Raw genomic sequence first — 6,552 nt, forward strand, 5'->3', positions numbered from 1 at the left:
TTGGCGGGCACGGCGCGGCTCATAGCCGGCCCTCGGGCACGGAGCTCCGGGTGAATTTTCACAAATTTCTTCTAAGTCCCCTTTCCAGCGGGGAACTTTGAAACATTGTATCCGACCAAAGGAAGGCTGTTGGCGGGCGCGGCGCGGCTCATAGCCGGCCCTCGGGCACGGAGCTCCGGGTGAATTTTACAAATTTCTTCTAAGTCCCCTTTCCAGCGGGGAACTTTGAAACATTGTATCCGACCGTGGAAGGCTGTTGGCGGACGCGGCGCGGCTCACAGCCCGCCCTCAGGCACGGAGCTCCGGGGGAATTTCCCCCTCATTTCTTCTAAGTCCCCTTTCCAGCGGGGAACTTTCAAACATTGTATCCGACCGTGGAAGGCTGTTGGCGGGCACGGCGCGGCTCATAGCCGGCCCTCAGGCACGGAGCTCCGGGGGAATTTGACAAATTCCTTCTAAGTCCCCTTTCCAGCGGGGAACTTTGAAACATTGTATCCGACCGTGGAAGGCTGTTGGCGGGCACGGCGCGGCTCATAGCCGGCCCTCGGGCACGGAGCTCCGGGTGAATTTTTACAAATTTCTTCTAAGTCCCCTTTCCAGCGGGGAACTTTGAAACATTGTATCCGACCGTGGAAGGCTGTTGGCGGGCACGGCGCGGCTCATAGCCGGCCCTCGGGCACGGAGCTCCGGGTGAATTTTCACAAATTTCTTCTAAGTCCCCTTTCCAGCGGGGAACTTTGAAACATTGTATCCGACCGTGGAAGGCTGTTGGCGGACGCGGCGCGGCTCACAGCCCGCCCTCAGGCACGGAGCTCCGGGGGAATTTCCCCCTCATTTCTTCTAAGTCCCCTTTCCAGCGGGGAACTTTCAAACATTGTATCCGACCGTGGAAGGCTGTTGGCGGGCACGGCGCGGCTCATAGCCGGCCCTCAGGCACGGAGCTCCGGGTGAATTTGACAAATTCCTTCTAAGTCCCCTTTCCAGCGGGGAACTTTGAAACATTGTATCCGACCGTGGAAGGCTGTTGGCGGGCACGGCGCGGCTCATAGCCGGCCCTCAGGCACGGAGCTCCGGGTGAATTTTTACAAATTTCTTCTAAGTCCCCTTTCCAGCGGGGAACTTTGAAACATTGTATCCGACCACTGAAGGCTGTTGGCGGACGCGGCGCGGCTCACAGCCCGCCCTCAGGCACGGAGCTCCGGGGAAATTTGCCTCATTTCTTCTAAGTCCCCTTTCCAGCGGGGACCTTTCAAACATTGTATCCGACCACTGAAGGCTGTTGGCGGGCGCGGCGCGGCTCACAGCCCGCCCTCAGGCACGGAGCTCCGGGGAAATTTGCCTCATTTCTTCTAAGTCCCCTTTCCAGCGGGGAACTTTCAAACATTGTATCCGACCACTGAAGGCTGTTGGCGGGCGCGGCGCGGCTCACAGCCCGCCCTCAGGCACGGAGCTCCGGGGAAATTTGCCTCATTTCTTCTAAGTCCCCTTTCCAGCGGGGAACTTTCATACATTGTATCCGACCACTGAAGGCTGTTGGCGGACGCGGCGCGGCTCACAGCCCGCCCTCAGGCACGGAGCTCCGGGGAAATTTGCCTCATTTCTTCTAAGTCCCCTTTCCAGCGGGGACCTTTCAAACATTGTATCCGACCACTGAAGGCTGTTGGCGGACGCGGCGCGGCTCACAGCCCGCCCTCAGGCACGGAGCTCCGGGGAAATTTGCCTCATTTCTTCTAAGTCCCCTTTCCAGCGGGGACCTTTCAAACATTGTATCCGACCACTGAAGGCTGTTGGCGGACGCGGCGCGGCTCACAGCCCGCCCTCAGGCACGGAGCTCCGGGGGAATTTCCCCCTCATTTCTTCTAAGTCCCCTTTCCAGCGGGGAACTTTCAAACATTGTATCCGACCGTGGAAGGCTGTTGGCGGGCACGGCGCGGCTCATAGCCGGCCCTCAGGCACGGAGCTCCGGGTGAATTTGACAAATTCCTTCTAAGTCCCCTTTCCAGCGGGGAACTTTGAAACATTGTATCCGACCGTGGAAGGCTGTTGGCGGGCACGGCGCGGCTCATAGCCGGCCCTCGGGCACGGAGCTCCGGGTGAATTTTTACAAATTTCTTCTAAGTCCCCTTTCCAGCGGGGAACTTTGAAACATTGTATCCGACCGTGGAAGGCTGTTGGCGGGCACGGCGCGGCTCATAGCCGGGCCTCGGGCACGGAGCTCCGGGTGAATTTTCACAAATTTCTTCTAAGTCCCCTTTCCAGCGGGGAACTTTGAAACATTGTATCCGACCGTGGAAGGCTGTTGGCGGGCACGGCGCGGCTCATAGCCGGCCCTCGGGCACGGAGCTCCGGGTGAATTTTTACAAATTTCTTCTAAGTCCCCTTTCCAGCGGGGAACTTTGAAACATTGTATCCGACCGTGGAAGGCTGTTGGCGGGCACGGCGCGGCTCATAGCCGGGCCTCGGGCACGGAGCTCCGGGTGAATTTTCACAAATTTCTTCTAAGTCCCCTTTCCAGCGGGGAACTTTGAAACATTGTATCCGACCGTGGAAGGCTGTTGGCGGGCACGGCGCGGCTCATAGCCGGCCCTCGGGCACGGAGCTCCGGGTGAATTTTTACAAATTTCTTCTAAGTCCCCTTTCCAGCGGGGAACTTTGAAACATTGTATCCGACCGTGGAAGGCTGTTGGCGGGCACGGCGCGGCTCATAGCCGGCCCTCAGGCACGGAGCTCCGGGTGAATTTTCACAAATTTCTTCTAAGTCCCCTTTCCAGCGGGGAACTTTGAAACATTGTATCCGACCGTGGAAGGCTGTTGGCGGGCACGGCGCGGCTCATAGCCGGCCCTCGGGCACGGAGCTCCGGGTGAATTTTTACAAATTTCTTCTAAGTCCCCTTTCCAGCGGGGAACTTTGAAACATTGTATCCGACCGTGGAAGGCTGTTGGCGGGCACGGCGCGGCTCATAGCCGGGCCTCGGGCACGGAGCTCCGGGTGAATTTTCACAAATTTCTTCTAAGTCCCCTTTCCAGCGGGGAACTTTGAAACATTGTATCCGACCGTGGAAGGCTGTTGGCGGGCACGGCGCGGCTCATAGCCGGCCCTCAGGCACGGAGCTCCGGGTGAATTTTCACAAATTTCTTCTAAGTCCCCTTTCCAGCGGGGAACTTTGAAACATTGTATCCGACCGTGGAAGGCTGTTGGCGGGCACGGCGGGGCTCATAGCCGGCCCTCGGGCACGGAGCTCCGGGTGAATTTTTACAAATTTCTTCTAAGTCCCCTTTCCAGCGGGGAACTTTGAAACATTGTATCCGACCGTGGAAGGCTGTTGGCGGGCACGGCGCGGCTCATAGCCGGCCCTCGGGCACGGAGCTCCGGGTGAATTTTCACAAATTTCTTCTAAGTCCCCTTTCCAGCGGGGAACTTTGAAACATTGTATCCGACCAAAGGAAGGCTGTTGGCGGGCGCGGCGCGGCTCATAGCCGGCCCTCGGGCACGGAGCTCCGGGTGAATTTTACAAATTTCTTCTAAGTCCCCTTTCCAGCGGGGAACTTTGAAACATTGTATCCGACCGTGGAAGGCTGTTGGCGGACGCGGCGCGGCTCACAGCCCGCCCTCAGGCACGGAGCTCCGGGGGAATTTCCCCCTCATTTCTTCTAAGTCCCCTTTCCAGCGGGGAACTTTCAAACATTGTATCCGACCGTGGAAGGCTGTTGGCGGGCACGGCGCGGCTCATAGCCGGCCCTCAGGCACGGAGCTCCGGGGGAATTTGACAAATTCCTTCTAAGTCCCCTTTCCAGCGGGGAACTTTGAAACATTGTATCCGACCGTGGAAGGCTGTTGGCGGGCACGGCGCGGCTCATAGCCGGCCCTCGGGCACGGAGCTCCGGGTGAATTTTTACAAATTTCTTCTAAGTCCCCTTTCCAGCGGGGAACTTTGAAACATTGTATCCGACCGTGGAAGGCTGTTGGCGGGCACGGCGCGGCTCATAGCCGGCCCTCGGGCACGGAGCTCCGGGTGAATTTTCACAAATTTCTTCTAAGTCCCCTTTCCAGCGGGGAACTTTGAAACATTGTATCCGACCGTGGAAGGCTGTTGGCGGACGCGGCGCGGCTCACAGCCCGCCCTCAGGCACGGAGCTCCGGGGGAATTTCCCCCTCATTTCTTCTAAGTCCCCTTTCCAGCGGGGAACTTTCAAACATTGTATCCGACCGTGGAAGGCTGTTGGCGGGCACGGCGCGGCTCATAGCCGGCCCTCAGGCACGGAGCTCCGGGTGAATTTGACAAATTCCTTCTAAGTCCCCTTTCCAGCGGGGAACTTTGAAACATTGTATCCGACCGTGGAAGGCTGTTGGCGGGCACGGCGCGGCTCATAGCCGGCCCTCAGGCACGGAGCTCCGGGTGAATTTTTACAAATTTCTTCTAAGTCCCCTTTCCAGCGGGGAACTTTGAAACATTGTATCCGACCACTGAAGGCTGTTGGCGGACGCGGCGCGGCTCACAGCCCGCCCTCAGGCACGGAGCTCCGGGGAAATTTGCCTCATTTCTTCTAAGTCCCCTTTCCAGCGGGGACCTTTCAAACATTGTATCCGACCACTGAAGGCTGTTGGCGGGCGCGGCGCGGCTCACAGCCCGCCCTCAGGCACGGAGCTCCGGGGAAATTTGCCTCATTTCTTCTAAGTCCCCTTTCCAGCGGGGACCTTTCAAACATTGTATCCGACCACTGAAGGCTGTTGGCGGGCGCGGCGCGGCTCACAGCCCGCCCTCAGGCACGGAGCTCCGGGGAAATTTGCCTCATTTCTTCTAAGTCCCCTTTCCAGCGGGGAACTTTCAAACATTGTATCCGACCACTGAAGGCTGTTGGCGGGCGCGGCGCGGCTCACAGCCCGCCCTCAGGCACGGAGCTCCGGGGAAATTTGCCTCATTTCTTCTAAGTCCCCTTTCCAGCGGGGAACTTTCATACATTGTATCCGACCACTGAAGGCTGTTGGCGGACGCGGCGCGGCTCACAGCCCGCCCTCAGGCACGGAGCTCCGGGGGAATTTGCCCCCTCATTTCTTCTAAGTCCCCTTTAGGCGACCAGGGGTTGACAATTTAGGTGACCAGGGGTTGACAATTTAGGCGACCAGGGGTGACTTTTAGGCGACCAGGGGTGAGGTTTAGGCGACCAGGGGTGAGGTTTAGGCGACCAGGGGTAGCGTTTAGGCGACCAGGGGCGTTGCAGTTCCGCCGAATTGCATTAGGGGCGCTGCAGTAGGCAAACGTTTTTACCCCTAGTCAGAGGGTCATTTGCCTACTTCCCAGGTTTACCCGGGTTTTCCAAAACACCTGGGGCACATTTTTAGGAACCACGTTTTTAGAAACAAAAATTCTTCTATGTCCACCTCCGTGAAAGAAATTGCCCAATGGTTCCCGCGGAAGAGAGCTGCCAGGCGGACGCATACTGCAATAACGGCCGCCCTGGCGCTCTGGTGGATGTTATCCTCGAAATTTCTTCTATGTGCCCATTCCAGCGGGCAACTTGCGAACAATGGTGTCCGACCATGGAAGGCTGTTGGCGGACGCGGCGCGGCTCACAGCCCGCCCTCAGGCACGGAGCTCCGGGGGAATTTTCCCCTCATTTCTTCTAAGTCCCCATTCCAGCGGGGAGCTTGCAAACGTGGTATCCGACCACTGAAGGCTGTTGGCGGGCACGGCCCCACCAGCGCAACACGGCACTTCCTATGACTCGGGTCCGACGCAGGAGGAGCGGTCCTCCCGGCCCCGCCACACGGCACTTCCTATGACTCGGGTCCGACGCAGGAGGAGCGGTCCTCCCGGCCCCGCCACACGGCACTTCCTATGACTCGGGTCCGACGCAGGAGGAGCGGTCCTCCCGGCCCCGCCACACGGCACTTCCTATGACTCGGGTCCGACGCAGGAGGAGCGGTCCTCCCGGCCCCGCCACACGGCACTTCCTATGACTCGGGTCCGACGCAGGAGGAGCGGTCCTCCCGGCCCCACCACCGCCACACGGCACTTCCCATGACCCGGGGACCGACGCAGGAGGAGCGGTCCTCCCGGCCCCACCGCAACACACACAACCACTGACCGATTGGCAATCATGACCCGCCATCGGAGGGCCCCTGCCGGCCCCGGCCTCGCGCCGGGGTGTTCGGGTGGACGGTTCCTTCGGCCTGCGGGTCGACCTCTGAGCGTTGGCCGGCACCGCAGCACCGCAGCACACACATAACCACTGACCGATTGGCAATCATGACCCGCCATCGGAGGGCCCCTGCCGGCCCCGGCCTCGCGCCGGGGTGTTCGGGTGGACGGTTCCTTCGGCCTGCGGGTCGACCTCTGAGCGTTGGCCGGCACCGCAGCACACACACAACCACTGACCGATTGGCAATCATGACCCGCCATCGGAGGGCCCCTGCCGGCCCCGGCCTCGCGCCGGGGTGTTCGGGTGGACGGTTCCTTCGGCCTGCGGGTCGACCTCTGAGCGTTGGCCGGCACCGCAGCACACACATAACCACTGACCGATTGGCAATCATGACCCGCCATCGGAGGGCCC

The sequence above is a fragment of the Idiotropiscis lumnitzeri genome, unplaced genomic scaffold (assembly GCF_059441095.1).
Source record: "Idiotropiscis lumnitzeri isolate Australia: NSW breed Sydney's pygmy pipehorse unplaced genomic scaffold, RoL_Ilum_1.0 HiC_scaffold_150, whole genome shotgun sequence".
NCBI classification, from domain to species: domain Eukaryota; kingdom Metazoa; phylum Chordata; class Actinopteri; order Syngnathiformes; family Syngnathidae; genus Idiotropiscis; species Idiotropiscis lumnitzeri.